This window comes from Heloderma suspectum, chromosome 5 (assembly GCF_057233095.1).
Source record: "Heloderma suspectum isolate Gila_16-S chromosome 5, 16-S_ref, whole genome shotgun sequence".
NCBI lineage: Eukaryota > Metazoa > Chordata > Lepidosauria > Squamata > Helodermatidae > Heloderma > Heloderma suspectum.
The window spans coordinates 125,152,652-125,169,905 of NC_139462.1; the positions used below are offsets into that span (position 1 = coordinate 125,152,652).

General features: G+C 47.7%; 1 protein-coding gene across 1 annotated transcript in view; it reads left to right on the plus strand.

Annotated features, from left to right (window-relative positions):
* Positions 1–17,254, plus strand: part of DYRK4 (dual specificity tyrosine phosphorylation regulated kinase 4) — a 168,997-nt gene that overhangs the window by 15,279 nt on the left and 136,464 nt on the right. The window lies entirely within an intron of this gene.

The following is a 17,254-nucleotide window of genomic DNA, read 5'->3' on the forward strand; positions in this document are numbered from 1 at the left end:
CAGAATAGCTTTCTTGTCCTTGTGAGTTGCAAGGGCAGCTTCAGAATGCGCTGAGGGGAGTCCAAGCTGATAGGGCAGCTAGGGATGGGTGAGAATGTAATTTCAGTTCATTTTGAAAAGAATTTACCAAAACTAGCAAACTTCTTCCTATTTGGAATGGAAAGAATGAGATTTTAAAAATCTGAGTGTGGGAGAAAGTGAAACTGAGAGATTCATCCATCTCTGCAAGTTATCTCAGTGATCCTTACAGCAGCCTCCTAAGACAGGTACATATTATTATGGCCAAATTGCTGGGGGAGGCATGCTGAGGCTGAAAGTGTGGCTAACTCATTGAGTTCACAGGCAAATGAGATTTGAACCAGAGACTTCCATGTTCATAGCTTCTGCTCATAACCACATCACCAGCATTATCACATCTCCTAACATTTTTCATTGTTTTATTGTAGTCATTTCTTATCATAGAGATATTCCTCAGACATCCCAAGGAATTGTTGACAAGGCATTGACTCTGAATTTGCTGAAGATCTAGATGTTCTCTCTCTCTCTCTCTCTCTCTCTCTCTCTCTCTGGTTTTCTGGCCTTCTTTGAAGGAGCTAAGGCTGGCTTTTGCTGTCCCCCCCCCCCTTAGCCATTTTACCCTACCAACCCTCTGAGGTAGTTCAGGATGGGAAATAGTGTGACTGACCCAAGGTTACTCAGTAAGCTTCATGATTGAGGCCCAAACTAGATGTGAAGCACAGTTGTTTGTATCTTTCCCTTGACATTTTTTTAAACTAAAAGCAACTTCAGGGGGGTGCAAGCTTGGGAGAGAGAATGGCAAGAGGGAGAGGCTGCTTACATGTTTCCTGTGGCTGTTGCTGTGTTCAAAACCACCCCCATCTGCTGTGAAGATGGCATCTAACAGTCCTGCAAGGCAGGACAACATGCAACACTCCTTCTTAAACACTGCTGTGACACTTCTGAATATCTTGGCTCTGAGGAAGAAAGGAACCCCCAAATGTGGGGCATTGTATCTGGAAAGAACAAACTCTCCCCATTGCTGTGTGCCCTTATTTAGATGTAGACCAGAGCATGTAGATGGAATGACAAGCAGTCTAGCATAGAGACTGTACCTTGGGTAATCAAAGTAGGCAATCAAACCCCAGATTCCAATTAAGAAACTTTTATTAAAATTAAAGGGAAAAGGGAGAGAGCAAACAAGTCGCATTGAAAAGAAATAAAAAAACAAATACTAGACAACTTGCAAAGAATTAAGAAGCTTACTTGCAAGATGCAGTGGTAGACAACATTTCATACGAAGAGAGCCCCACTTTTATTCTGTCAAGTAAGTAGGGGGAGATTAAAAGGAGATTGATCAACACATTTCCAACCCAGGAAAGTAGAATTGAAAGCTGAGAACTGAGGGGATGTTTCTCATCCCTTTCTGTTAGACAGAACTTGTATATTTGGGGGGATGTTTCAGATGTGATAAGTCTGCCATTGAGCAGATCTTATGCCTTTCTACACACCTGCTTTTCAACCCAAAGGGGAATAATTCAGGTTTCTGGGGGACAAAAGGAGCTGAGGGCAATTTTGAGCCCAAAACTATCAGCAGGGGAAAGGTTAAGGAGCCCCTTCTCCCTTACCTCATACCAGTCATCTGTCAAACTGGAAGTCTTCCGCATCTGATTTCAGTTTATAAAAGAAAATTGGGTGGGTGGAGTTAAGATGCATGTGTCTGCATGCCATGTCTAATTTGCACCTGAGTGGGGATTTTGAGCCACCATTCTTTGCAGCTTAATAGCAGAACTACACAATTCAGACAAATGCATATAACTAAACAATAGTCAATTTCTCTTGGGAAAATGAGCTTTGAAAAGGAGATGGTTTTTAGTAGACAAGTGGCGAGGGGTGGTGGTGTCAAAATCCAGTATCTGCTGCTTTCCCCTTGGAATTTTCCCTCCAAGCTGTCCTCACTCGCCCTGCAGTTTGAGACTTCCAAGCCTTTGCACATGGGTCTGGAACCTGAGAGGGGAGGATTTTCTGCTTTGCATCCAACACTGTCTACTCCTCCTCACTGGAAGCTTCTGCTTTCTTCCTATACTTCAGAAATGCAGCCCCACATTTTCTTGTTAAATATTTCTTCCATTTTGAGACTTCTTAGAACTGAAGACTTGGAACTGTCTACCCCATTGTGGATGCAGATTATTGAGCAGATGAAGTCAAAGGATATTAACTGTGGATCTGGTCCCAACACATCTACTGAATGATGCCTGCCAAGGTTAGGGATGTACAGATTCTGTTCAATCCATTCTGTGTGTCTTGTGCGGATTGCCGGGCTTCTTTCATTCTGTCATCTGCTCATTGACAGAATCAGATTTTCATTCCCATTCAGAAAAGTATGCAAAAAAGTTGGCCACAATTGACATAACTTTCGTTGGTATGTAACATTTTGCATATTTTTCTTAGCTCAGTGTACAGTCAAAGAGCAGAGTGCACAAAAAAGAATGCTACAAAGTGGAGGCTAAAAAGAGATCAGAGATGTATAAAATGTTGTGATTTCTTAAACAATTGCATATATATTCACATATTTTCCAGTAACTTTCATATTATGACTAAATTTGTGTACAATTCCAGAAAATTAAAAAATAGTCTGCAAGCCCACAGAATCTATGCAGTTCAGAAGATGCCAGTCCACTGTGGAATCCATGGGTCAGATTAATAGAAATATGAAGTCATTTGTATCCATTTTGGAATTCTCCAACAAGCCCTAAGTAAGGGCTTGTACCATGGGATGTACTTGATACACTGGGTTCTCATGATCATGGAGGGGGAAATAAGCCATGGTGGCTTATTTCCCCCACCGTGCATGTTGGTCATGAGCTGGGGGGATTTGCATAATTACCCTCACCAGCACAGCTTCCCATGTCATGCAAATCCAGAGAGGGTGGTTTGTTGCCATGGCTAACAAGTCACTCAGAACCCATGGACTCTTTTAGGTTTCTGGGGTGGTTTGTTGCCATGGTTAACAAGTCACTCAGAACCCATGGACTCTTTTAGGTTTCTGGGGTGGCTTGTTAACCATGGCAACAAGCCCCCTTGTTCATGTGATATGGCAAGCTGCACTGGCGAGGGTAATTATTCACATCGCCCCGGCATGCATGGTGGGAGGAATAAGCCACCATGGCTTATTTTCCCGTCTATGATCATGCAAACAGGCCCACCAGTAGCTGTTCTATGGTTTTCAGAATGTTCAGACTTCCAAAAACAACAAAGAATCTTTGTGTGTCACAGCGTCTAATTGTGTCTGTGCAGCAGATGAAAGGAAAAAACCAGAGAACCAACTTAAATGGGTTATTAAATTGGCCACAGCTTTGTTAGTTTTGAATAGGATTGATGGAGGCACAGGGAATGGATCCCACCATCAGGCAGCCTGGCTGCTGTCCAATTTTCCTTCCTAGCTAGCCCACCTGCCAGGAGTGGTGGTGGTGGATGGAAGGGTCAGAGGCCCACCACAGCACAGACCACTAACGTGAGCCCCTTTCCCTCCACCCTGGATGTGGCACGCTTGCAGCCACCATGCTGGCCTGAGCTTGGTGCCACACCCAACCAGATCCCTTAAGGGGATCCCACCGTGCAGGGGGGGGGAGCCCAATCTTGCTCTCCCTCCCAAATTGATCTAGCTCAATGCCTATCATGCCATAAGAGCACTCCCCCCGCCTTGCTGCCAACCTATTCCAGCTGTACCCAATGTTTGATGCCATATCAGATGCCATCTAACCAGAGCCCATGTTAGAGAGGTGCCCGCTGTACAGCTTCTCCCAGCCAAATGCAATGCTGCGGACTTAGGGATGGGCGAAAGTCCCTTACCTGGTCCCGGAGCTTTTTTCGGGGGGGGGGAGGCGCTCCGGTTCTCCCCCCGAAATTCTTGGTGGGTGGGGAGGCGCCCCATCCCTCCCTGCCGAAATTCTGGCCGGGGGGGGGGAGCGCCCTGTCTCCCCGGCCGCAAAAGAAAAAAGTAAAGTGTATAAAAAAACAAAAAACGTGATAGGCTACGTAAAGATTTACGTAGCCTATCACGGCTAGATTTTCAAAGTCAGCTGTGATAGGCTACGTAAATCTTTACGTAGCCTATCACGGCTGACTGAAAAAAAAAAGCACATATGCAAATTTGCATTCCTTATTTGCATTCCTTATTTGCATTCCTTATTTGGGCACAGGTAGTCTACGTAAAGATTTACGTAGACTACGGCGAAAATAAGGGCAACGCGTATTTGCGTTGCCCTTATTTTCGCCATAGTCTACGTAAATCTTTACGTAGACTACCTGTGCCCAAATAAGGAAAGCAAATGGCGGCGCCCATGGGCGCCGCCATTTGCATACGTGCTTTTTTTTTTTTCAGTCAGCCGTGATAGGCTATGTAAAGATTTATGTAGCCTATCACGGCTGACTTTGAAAATCTAGCCGTGATAGGCTACGTAAATCTTTATGTAGCCTATCACGTGTTTGTTTGTTTTTTACACTTTACTTGGAAATGGCTGAAACGCCGCCGAAACGCTGCCGGGACCCGCCGCCACGAGCGACATTCGCGCGAGGTAAGTCCCATCCTGGGGGGGGCGGGGGGGCCGGAGAATTTCCCCACCAATTTTGGGGGGCCGAATGCGTTGGCATTCGGCCTCCCGGAGATTCGTGGAGAAATTCTCCGACATCCCTAGCTGCGGTGCCTAATGACCCGCCCACCCTGGGTTTCCATGAAACACTGCATGGCCTTGTTCATTTTACTTCATCGGCCCACCTCCAGACACATCTTCCCAGCAGTTTTGACAGTATTATGGTTACACCTGGCTGATGATGATGCACTTCAAGGATGTCTCTCCGAGATGCGTGGATCAAATCAAGCCCTTTACTTGCCCCCAGATCATTTTCTCCCAGTTGAATGATGATGGCATCAGGGTAGCTATGCCTTGCAGCGTGCCCTTACACTACTGGTTTCTGTCTGTCCTAGAGCCGACCCCTCCTGCGCAGCCAGGTCAGTCTCACTCCTCAGTTCAGGCCTGAACCAATGCCTGGGCCATTCCATGATGCATGCTGCTGCGCCCGGTGCACGATGCCGTATGATGCAGTGCCCGCAGGTCCAGACTGATGTGGCTCTATTCTCTGCAGCTGTAAGACAGATACAATCAATAAGATGCCTTTACTTGAATGTAGGATCTTAAGGCGAATGCCTTCCAACTGCCAATTGCATTCTAGTCTCCAGCATACTGCACTTGACCGTGGTTGTGGTTGCCCCAATCCTGAAGGAATGTGAGCTGAACTCATGAGGTGGGAGGCCCGAGGCACTGATACCAGCCTGCAGTATGCTCACTAGTTGGTATCTGCTCAGTGGTGTTGGGTCCTGATGTATCAAGGACAGACCTGTGGTCCTGGCTTTGGGGTGCAAGGATCTGGTCTCGTAGGGATGCCAGATATTGTAGGACCATTGCTTCGGATGGGGGCCAGATGCCCTGTTCTCCCTTACTGATGGCAAAGGCGTTAAATGTGTTGGCTGCCAATGTGTCTGAGCACACTGTAGATTTTGAGACCGAGTTAAATACTCCCTGCAATATTTCTCACTCCCAAATGCCCACGGCTGCTCCGGGAATGGGTCTGGACTGATTCTCACCTCTGCTGCCAATGACCGGAATCTCTCCTCCTGGAACCGAGACAGGGCATCTGCAATCTTGTCATCCATGCCCGGGACACGTCATGCTGACAACATGATACTGGCCAACAAGCACAAATTTCCTGACTAGCCTCATGACTCTGTCTGAGCGTGACATCTGGCTGTTAATGACTCTGAGTACCGCTTGATTGTCGCACCAGGAGTGCACCTGTTCTGTTTGTCCCTGAATCTTTCTTTCTAGATATACACTGCCACCAGAATGGGAAAAAAACTTCAGAAAAGTGAGGTCTCGTGTGATGCCTGCATCATGCCAGTTGGTTGGCCATCTTCTTGCACACCAACACCCTTGGAAGAAGACCCTGAATCCCAAGCTCCCTGAAGCATCTGATTGAATTTGTAACTGCACTCCCACCTCAAGATGATCTTGCCAGAATGGTATGCCATTGCACTCGGACAAGAAGCTCAACCAAACACTCAAGTCCTCCTTCCATGCCCTTTGTTATTCTAAGATGATGGTGTGGTGATGGGATTCTGGCTTGTTGACCTTGCCAGGCAGGCATGGAAGGCTCTGCCAGGCAAAATTACTCTACATGCGAAATTGATGTAGCCCAGGAGGGCCTGTATTTTCCTCAAGGTGCATTTTTGGTGCTGAAGCAGTAGCTTGATCATGTGCTGCAGGGCAGCCACCGTTTCTGGTGGCAGGCAGGAAGTGCCAGTTACTGCTTCCCGCTGCATGCCTAAGTAGAACCATTTTGTGGCCAGTCCTTCAGTTTTATCCTGTGCCAGTGGGGCCCCTAACTCTTGAGCCAGGCCCTGATAGGGTTGTAGGAAAACCTGGCACTCACCCATGTTTGCAGACTCAGCGAAGAGGAAATCATCCAGATAGTTCATGACCTGAGGGCGACCTACACTGACTTTAACTGCCCAAGGTACTAAATGTTTTGAATGCTACATAGGCTACTGAGCACCCCAGTGGCATGGCCTTGTCCACAAACCACTGGCCATCAAACTTGAAACCTTAGCCAGTTGAAGTCCCATGGCTGCACTGGTAGCAGCCTGAAGGCTGACTGTATATCGTACTTGGCCATCAGGGCACCCATCCCACAGGATCTTATTATGTTTACCGCTTGGTCAAATGAAGCATACCAAACTGAGCAGAGCTCTGGTGGTATGACATCTTTGATGGAGATTTGTTGGCTCATATTCAGCTTGTGATCAACAACAATTCTTTCTCGCTTGTGGTGTTGTTGAGCCACGTATCCCCCATCTTGTAACTGTGCATTTGGTTTCTTTTTCCTAGGTGCAGAACTTGGCATTTATCCCTACTAAATGTCATTCTGTTGTTTTCTGCCCAGCACTCCAGCCTATCAAGATCACTTTGAATTTTGTTTCAGTCTTCCAAGGTATTAGCTATCCGGCCCATTTTGTGTCATCTGCAAATTTGATCAGCATTCCCTGCACCTCCTCCTCCAAGTCATTAATACAAATGTTGAAGAGCACTGGGCCCAGGACTGAGCCCTGCGGTACCCCGCTTGTTACCTCTCCCCAGTTTGAGAAGATCCCATTGATCAGCACTCTTTGAGTCTGATTCTGTACCCACTATGGATCCACCTGAGAGTTGTTTCATCTAGCCCACTTTTACCTAGTTTGCTAATCAGGATATCATAGGGCATTTTGTCAAAAGCTTTGCTGAAGTCGAGGTATATTATGTCCACAGCATTCCCACATTCTGGGACCAGAGCATAGCCCATGGTCCCAGAATCCAAATCTCTCTCATCGGCACCACCTTCGTAGCCAGTCATTCACCCAGAGTATTTTTCTTTCCCTTTCTATCCCTCTTCCATCTACTGGGATGGATGAGAAAACTATCTGGGCCCCACATTTCTTGAGTTTCCTCCCAAAGCTTCAAAGTCTGATGTGATCTCTTCGTAGCTCTGCTTGGCAGTATCATTTGTTCCCACATGGATGAGAAGAAAGGGATACCTGTCAGTGGGCTTTATGAGTAGTGACTGTGTACCCTCCAGGGAATAAGAGAACACAAAGCGTTCTTGGACAGAATGGTAGAACTACAGCAGCAAAGTGAAGACCAGGAGCTTGAAGAGCAACAGCAAGCTGAGGCAGAAGTGGGAAATGCTGAGGTGAGGAAAAATGCAGTAGAGGATACTCCTTAGAAAAGGGTGGCAGTTTGGAACAGAAGAACTAGATGCCACTCTGCACCAGTGGAAGCAGTGGAGCTGTGGAACCGATTCCAAGTACTTGAGGATGAGTCTGGAGGACAGCCTGCAGAGGAAGAATCACAGGGGAACCTACATGAGAGTGAGCAAGAGGCTGAAGGTCAGTCAAACAGAGGCGATGAAACCAGAGGCAACGAAGACCAGTGGACTCGCCAGGTATGCTGTCTCCCGGGAGGACAGATTAGAGACGTGACTTCCTGCCCACACACCCACTGGGAGTACTCAGGCCACACCCCTTCAATTCTTCTCTGCACCTTGCTGCCCTTCTTCCCTTTTGCCTCACTTATTCCTTCCTCCATTTCATGTTTTAACAGGGGGAATGTATCTACATAATCCCCATACAAAATGTGCTCCCTCACATCTCACGAGAGGTGAATGCTGGGGGGATCTTCATTGTCCCCATATGTAGGGGCAATGGGATCTTTATCAAGGGCTCCTTGGAGGCCTCTCTCAGTCTAATCCAGTAGCCAAGTCCAGACACAGACAAAGGGATTCTTTTCAAAGCTTTATTCCTCTTTTACAACTTAACAACCCTACTGTTAGCAACTAGATATGAGCAGCAGAGTACCTATGCCCTAAGTTGGAACAGTTGGTCCCCGTTTGAAGGAGAATCACTGGCAGACCCTGAACCTATGGGCTAGGGAGAGTCCCTCCCCTTTTCCCTTGGATCCTCTGGGCACAACCATTGTTTGCGTGCCAACCGGGCACTACGCCTCCTTTCCGCGCCCTCCATTTGGCGCCGCTCCCTGCATCGGTGTCGCGCGTCCAGCAAATCTGCTTCCCATGCTCTCTCAATCCCGGGACTGCTATCTATGCTAGGAATGCCGGTGGGAGGAATCCCTGCCAGCTGTTGGCCCTGGGAAGGATGAGCGCGCTCCTCTCCCAGGAGCAGCTGCTCTTCCTCAGAATCAGAACTACTCTGGGATTCTATGGGCTTAGTGTCCACCCTGACACTGTTATCTGAGCTGCTCTCTCTCTCCCGTTGCCCACACCTCCCCAGGATTTACCTTTTCCCTTGCATTCTTTGCCCTGCAGCACAATGCCAACTCCGGGAGGCCAGGAGTATAAGCCCCTGCTGCCCAGTAATCCCTGGCTGATGTTGGGGGTCCATCCTCTGATGAAGAAGACTTACTTGACGTTCCCCTACTGTCTGTCTCCCCTACTGTCTGTGCTTCTTGGCGCTTTCTTGTCTTCTCAACTCTTCTGGGATTTCCTGGCCTTGGCCCTGCCCACCCTGGAGGTGGTGGGAGTCTCTTCCTCACTTGAATCTTCTACTGTTACCTGGGGTCCTCCCCTTGGCCTATTTGCATTGGGCTGTGCTGTTGCACTGCTTGGTGCAGAAGGCCATGTTGCCCTTGTGGGCTGATTGGTAGGTACCCTTGTTGCCATCTGTTCCATGTGCTCATTTAAGTGATTCAGAGCCTGTGCTAGGCCTTTCATCAGAGCATTGTTGTCCTGCCCCTGCACATTATGTCGAACACTGCTCGCTTTGCTCCTCTTTGGGTTCACTGTTGCTGGGGGCTTGGAGCTGGACCTTCTGCTCCTTATGCCCCTGGTGTGAGGTGGGAAGTATGGTGCCACTCTAGGCCCCCCAAGCTTGATTTCTTTGGCAGCATTCTGTTGAGTAAATACTCAGAGAGAAAATAACATGAGGGTCTGGTGCCTTCACTCTAACCAGTTGTTCCTTGGGTGTTCCTGTCCCCCAGACCCTGCTTCCTGCCTAAGGACATACCTCTGCTTTTTTGGGTGGGGGGACTAGAGATGAACCTGGGATCTGTGCATGCAAAACTGTGTTGCCCTCATGTACTGTTCCCCAGCGCACCCACGCTGTACTCATCAGTTGCTTCCCTTGGCGGTTATAATCTCCGAATCTCCACCAGATATGCCTAACTATACCTACTGGTACGTCTTTCTTTCTTTCTTTCTTTCTTTCTTTCTTTCTTTCTTTCTTTCTTTCTTTTATCATTGTCATTATAAAGGGAAGGGCTGTGGCTTAGTGGCAGAGCACATATTTTGCATGCAGAAGGTCCCAAGTTCAATCCCCGGCGTCTCCAGGCAGGGCTTGAAAAATTTCTGCCTGAAATTCTGGGAAGCTGCTGCCAGTCAGTGTCAACAATACTGAGCTAGATGGACCAATGTTCTGACTCCGCATAAGGCAGCTTCTTATGTTCGTATTATTATTATTTTCTGTATTATTGTTGTTACCGTTATTTACATGTTGTTATAGCTCCAGGGTACCTTTTGGGTGAAGCTTGGCTGGAGCCATTAATTAATTAATTCATTCATTCCTACATTTATTTTTACCAGTTTTTTTGGCCTTGTCCGTTATGCATTTATATTTGTGTGTGCATATATATTGTAGCCCCTACCTGCTTGTGCTCTTCCTGAAATTATGCTGGATGGAGGGTGGGAGTGGGGGTAGGTGGGATGGATGTAGAGACTAGGCCTGTTGAGGATGGTGCCTGGGCCTTACCTATAAGGCCTGTGCTCTTATCCCTGAGCCATGTGCCCTCCTGACCATGGAGGAAGGCAGCTATTCCTAGCCCTCTCTCTTTGCTGTGCTCTGGGGGCCTGTTGAGCCACTTCAGCCTTACCCTCAGGTCCTGCTGTCCTTGCCCTGTAGTGGGGTGGGGGGTGATGGGAACATACTGGCAGCCTTGCACCCCTGCCCTTTGGGCCTCACGTATCAGTTGTTGCCACCATTCCCTCCCTGTTGTGGCCTGCCTTCACCTAGGGGGTGTGGGAGAAGAGGAATGCTACGCCTCACCACAGCCAGCCAAACTGCTGCCCCTCACACCCTCCCCAGTGTGCACACACCTGCGGGGGGACATGGGGAGATGCTCCATTCCACCCACCGGGCTGCCAACACCATGCTCCCACTTGCTGCTCCAGACTCCCCGTGGGGGGGCACATGCTTCTTTCCCCCCCTCCCCAGATCACCAGCACCATGCTTCTCTCAACTACCAACCTCCCTAGGCCACAAGAAGGGGAAAAAATAGCACAAGCGTCAGATCAGCCCTTGGAGGTTTATTGTGCCACCTGCTGTTGGCGCTGCTCCTGCTCCTTCCCAACTTCTGCCCCCATTGATGCTCAGCTGCTGGCTGGTCTGCTGCTGGCCAGGCTTCTCTGTTGCAGTCTTTGCCAGTGCTGCTTCCTCCTTCTCTGCATGGTCTCCTTTGAAGTCGGTGACCCACAAAGCCCCGCTCTTCTGGGCTTTAGGAGGACTGGAGGGGGAGCCACCTGCAGTGGCTCCCACTCAGTTTGCCTCCCCACAGCCCTACCCCTGCTGAGCCAATCAACCTTTCCATTGGCTTGGTGCTATTGGGCTGCTGCGAGGTGTCGCCGTTGCTGCGCAGGCACTAGATCCTGCTGGCTCCCTTTCTTTCCCACCGCCATACCCATGTGTGCCCGCAATGGTGGTTCCCCAGTAAGCAGGGAACTTGGTTTGTTAAAGACTAATAAATGTATCATGTCCTAAGCTTTCATGAACTAGAGTCCACTTATCCATGAAGCTGGTGTTTGTGTACATACGTATGTGTGGCAGATGATGGCATATATCACATTGGAAGATAAGCAGGTGAATGAACCCTTGATGTGGCTAACATTATTCGATCTTGTAATACTTTTGCTTGAGTAGGTATGCAGACAGAATTGGTACTGGGGTTGGTACTGCCAAATTGGTACTGCCAAATTTCAAACTGATGTGTTAAAATTCACCAAACTGCAGCAAGTTAAAAAGTGCTAGAAATGGACAGATTTACCCCCTTTTCTCCAATTTTTTTTTATGTCATATGTTTTCACATTTGGATGAAAACTACTGATAGACTTTATTTGGGACTCTTGAAAGGGCAATCTTCAATTGTTGGATGAAGTTCTGAGCAGTAGTTCAAAAGCTATACACATTTTCCTACCCTGTTAAAGCCGATCGGGCTACAGTTGAGAAAGGTATGTAGTGAACCTAGAATGTTGCCAGTACTCCAGTGTTTGTGGAAGGTTTGCATTTTGCAGAGGGAATCTAGCAGATTCTATGTGCAATGCCTATTTCTTTAGTTACGGAATGTGACTTCTCATCATCAAACTACAGATTACTACATGGATTGGGATCTCAGCATGGGAAGGTAGGGGACTTTAACCCTTTGCCCTCCACTGTGGCTCCTATCTGGGTTGGGGCCCTGGGGCCTGCAATTTACATTGCAAAAAAATGATCCAGTTGTAATATAAATTGTGGTTAGGTTAATGTCTCTTCCAGGTACATTGGTAGAAAGCGTTAGTAAAGATAAAATTGTCAAGCATATAGAAGGGCATGTCCTGTTGAAAAATAATCAGCATGGTTTCCAAAAAGGTAGGTCCTGACTCACTAGCCTTTTAATTATCAAACGCTCCTTACCAAATGTAGCAGTCATGGGATAAGAGAAGAGGTGCTCGTATGGCTTGGTAACTGGCTAAAGAACAGAAAGCAGAGAGTAGGAATAAATGATCAATTCTTGCAATGGAGGATTTTAAGAAGTGGGGTCCCACAAGAATCTGTATTGGGACCAGTGCTTTTTAACTTGTTCATAAATAATCTAGAATTAGGAGTGAACAGTGAGATGACCAAGTTTGCTGATGATAACAAACTATTTAGAGAGGTTAAAACAAAAAGGGATTGTGAAGAGCTCCAAAAGGAACTAGGAGAATGGGCATTAAAATGGCAAATGCAGTTCAGTGTAAGCAAGTGTAAAATGATGCACATATATGCTGATAGGATCTGAGCTAGCAGTGACCAACCAAGAAAGAGCTATTGGCATTGTGATGGACAGCTCAGTGAAAATGTTGACAGAGTGTGCGGCTGCTGTGAAAAAGGCAAATTCTGTGTTCGGACTAATTAGGAAAAGAATAAAAACCTGGTGGGTTTTAAACTTGCTGGGACTGGGGCCCTGTTTCCACAACAACGGAAGGAGAAGCTAATGGAGGAGTACTGGATTTTTAAAAAGGAATCAGCTTTGCTGTGAGCAGGGCTTCATGAGCAGATTCTCTGGACCAGTAAAAATCACTTCACAGAACATATTCCTGGTGGGGGTGGGGGCTGGAGTGAATGTCATCTGACTGGTGGGGGCTGCTCAACCAATAAGAGAGGCTTCCCCCCTCTCCCCCATTTCTCCTTTCCCCTGAAAGCTCAGATGCACTTGCATTTCAGGAGCAAGCCTTATTGAGCACAATGGGATTTAGTTCCGAGTAGACACACATATGCTAGTGCTGAGAAAGGGCGGGGGAGAACACAAAGACAGAAACCAGCTCCCATTTTAACCTGCAGGACCTCATTGACCACAATGGGAGTTACTTCTGAGGAGACACTAATGGGTTTGATGTGGGAAAGAGAGCAGTAAACACAAAGACAGAAACCAGCCCCCAATGTAACCCACAGGATATCTATAACGAAGCTGTGAAGTAGTTACGTCCTAAGGCAATGAATCGGAGCCTCGAATTCACGCTTAATTGCACTTAAAGAATTGGGCTTTAGAATGTGCCCTGTCAGTTGAGGGGCCTTCTCTGTTATTTCTGTGGGCATTGAGTGGGGAAGCCTCATTCAGTACAATGGGAGGAAACACCCCTTGACTGGGGTCACGGTGAAAGGCACACCCTGGGCTGGGCTAGCATACCCGAGGTCAATGCAGGGGTTGGGTCACACAGCAGCTATACCAAGGAGAACCCAGCTTAAGGAAAAGAATCGGACTTTAAGCAATCTCAGGAAATCCGGTTTTTCCCTGATAAGCGCCAGGGTGGCTGCTGGGTGGCCATGACAGCATGTATCCCTAACAACCTCAACACGCAGCCGGCTTGGAGTAAATCACTGATGGAAACACCCCCTCAGAGCCTCTGCAGGGGTGGGATGGGGGCAAGATTAAGATGGTCTGCCCCAGGACACTGATGATCTTGATGGTTTATTGATGGCTCTTGGGGATTTTTCTGTCACCTTGGCAGGTGATTCTGTTGAAGCCCTGGTTGATCTCTGGAACAGAGAAACGGCCTGGGTGGTTGACCTGATTGCCTCTGAGTGTACTCTCCCACAGAGTGGAGCCAAAAGAGTCCACTGGTGTTCCAGTGTGCTGTGAGCAATGAAACGAGTGGGACATTGACTAGAATGATGTTGGCGGAAACTTGGAACGAGTCCGATCTAACATGGACTAGAGTTCATTTGAAAGCCTACTCCATGGCAATGGGGGCGTTGAAGAAAACACACTTTTCTGCCACCACTGCATCTGCACAGAGTCACCTACCAGAGCTTTTTTGGGTGGTCAGGGGCCTATTATACTCTTGCCCACAAGAAGAAGAGGTGGACCACTTGATAGCCTGCTGTGACCAATTTCTCTGACACTTTGCAGATAAAATGTATCATATCCATGCTGACTTGGATGCCATAGTTGATACAGATCTGGTGAATGTCACCTTGGTCCCTGCTTGTCCAGTTACAATGGGTACTTTTCAAGTTGCACAGTGCAAAGATGTGGACAGGATCCTTGGGGAAGTGAGGCCTACCACTTGTGTGCTGGACCCTTGCCCTTCCCAGCTTATAAAAGCAGCCAGGGGGAACTGACTGAGTGGTTAAGTGTAGTTGAATGCTTCTTTATGGCAAGGTGTGGTTCCATCTTGCCTATAGGAGGCCATGGTAAAACCTTTGTTTGTTTAAAAAACCTCCCTGAACCACACTGCATTGCATCATTTCCAGCTGAACTCTTAATATTCCATTCTTGGGCAAGGGCTGGAGTGTGTGGTGGGGTCTCAGCAGGTCACACAGCCCCAGATTATCCCAAAGCTAGCCTGGGGCTCTCAGCAGGTCACACAGCAGTGTATTGCGAATTGTTTGGATGGCTACTGGGTGGAGTCTTGTCCACGTCATCATTTAGAAAGTCTGTTCCCACCCTCCCACTCTTACCTTGTTCCGCTCCTTCTGCTTTCTCTTGCCAGTGTGTGTGTTAGCGCCCCTTCCCTCCCCATCCTGTGTCCACCCCCGCATTTTAAAACATTTATTTCCCCTCTAAAACCACAGTAGCACAATAGTGACAGGACTAAATGCGCAGACCCATTGATTTCATATTACTTGGGGTGCTGGAACCATCAGGTGGAGTAGTTCTTTCCTGGGGGACTTTGCCCATCCCCCCTTGTTTCCCCAGTGGAAGCAATTTTTCCCATTCCCATTGAGAAAATCCCCAGGAACACTGCAGCGACCCCTCACATTACCACAGTAGTGGGGATACTCAATCACTTTAGCCTGCTTTCAATCTTTAACATACCCCCCTTCTGTGTGTGTTTACTCAGAAGTAAGAAATAAATCTCGCTTAAAGGTAAAAAGGTAAAGGTGTCCCCAACCAGTCGTGTCCGACTCTAGGGTGCGGTGCTCATCCCCGTTTCTAAGCCGAAGAGCCAGCGCTGTCCGAAGACGCTTCCATGGTCATGTGGCCGGCATGACTGAACACCAAGGTGCACGCTGTTACCTTTCCCGCCGAGGCGGTACCTATTTATCTACTTGCAATTTCTTGCTTTCAAACTGCTAGGTTGGCAGGAGCTGGGACTGAAGACGGGAGCTCACTCCGTCACGCAGCACTCGGGTCTCGAACTGCTGACCTGCCGACCTTCCAGTCTGCAGTTCAGTGTCTTAACCACTAAGCCACCGCGGCCCAGTAAATCTCGCTTACCTGCAGTGAAAGGGTTAAAGGCTAACTGTGGTAACTCACCCTAAAGCTCTGAGGCTTTCCTAGATCGCTATTGTGAGGTTGTACTTCTTTGATGTTCTTTAGTTTCTCTGTAAAGAAACTAAAGTCTCTTCTCCACTTGATTTGTTGTTGTTCAGTTGTTCAGTCCTGTCCGACTCTTCGTGACCCCATGGACCATAGCACGCCAGGCCTTCCTGTCCTGCGCTCTCTCCCGGAGTGTGCTCAAGTTCATATTCATTGCATCGGTGATGCTATCTAGCCATCTCATCCTCTGTCGTCCCCTTCTCCTTTTGCCTTCAGTCTTTCCCAGCATCAGGGTCTTTTCCAGAGAGTTTTCTCTTCACATTAGGTGGCCAAAATATTTCAGCTTCAGCTTCAGTATCTGTCCTTCCAATGAGCACTCAGGGTTGATTTCCTTTAGGACTGACTGATTTGACCTCCTTGCAGTCCAGGGGACTCGTAAGAGTCTTCTCTAGCACCACAGTTCGAAAGCATCCATTCTTCGGCGCTCAGCCTTCCTTATAGTCCAGCTCTCACAGCCATACATTACTACTGGGAAAACCATAGCTTTGATTAGACGGACCTTTGTCGGCAAGGTGATGTCTCTGCTTCTTACTATGCTGTCTAGGTTTGCCATAGCTTTCCTCCCAAGGAGCAAGCGTCTTTTAATTTCATGGCTACAGTCACCGTCTGCGGTGATCTTGGAGCCCAAGAAAGTAAAATCTGTCACTGCTTCCATTTCTTCCCCTTCCATATGCCAGGAAGTGATGGGGCCAGATGCCATGATCTTCGTTTTTTTAATGTTGAGTTTCAAACCAGCTTTTGCACTCTCCTCTTTCACCCTCAACAAGAGGCTCTTTAGATCCTCTTCGCTTTCTGCCATTAGGGTGGTATCATCTGCATATCAGAGGTTGTTGATAATTCTCCCGGCAATCTTAATTCCGACCTGTGATTCATCCAACCCGGCGTTTCTCATGACGTACTCTGCATATAAGTTAAATAAGCAGGGCGACAATATGCAGCCTTGTCGTACTCCATTCCCAATTTTGAACCACTCGGTTGTTCCATGTCCGGTTCTTACTGTTGCTTCTTGACCCTCGTACAGGTTTCTCAGGAGACAGGTAAGGTGGTCTGGTACTCCCATCACTTTAAGAATTTGCCACGGTCTGTTGTGATCCACATAATCAAAGGCTTTAGCATAGTCAATGCAGCAGAAATAGACGTTTTTCTGGAATTCTCTTGCTTTCTCCATGATCCAGCGAACGTTGGCGATTTGATCTCTAGTTCCTCTGCCTCTTCGAAACCCAGCTTGTACTTCCGGTAGTTCTCGGTTCGCATACTGCTGAAGCCTAGCTTGTATGATTTTGAGCATCACCTTGCTGGCATGTGAAATGAGCGCAATTGTGTGGTAGTTTGAACACTCTTTGGCGTTGCCCTTCTTTGGAATTGGAATGTAAACTGACCTTTTCCAGTCTTGTGGCCACTGTTGAGTGTTCCAGATTTGTTGGCATATTGAGTGCAGCACTTTAACAGCATCATCTTTTAGGATTTTAAATAGCTCAGCTGGAATGCTGTCATCTCCCCTAGCTTTGTTGTTACTAATGCTTCCTAAGGCCCACTTGACTTCACTCTCTAGGATGTCCGGCTCAAGTTCAGTGACCGCACTATCATGGCTATCAGGGACATTC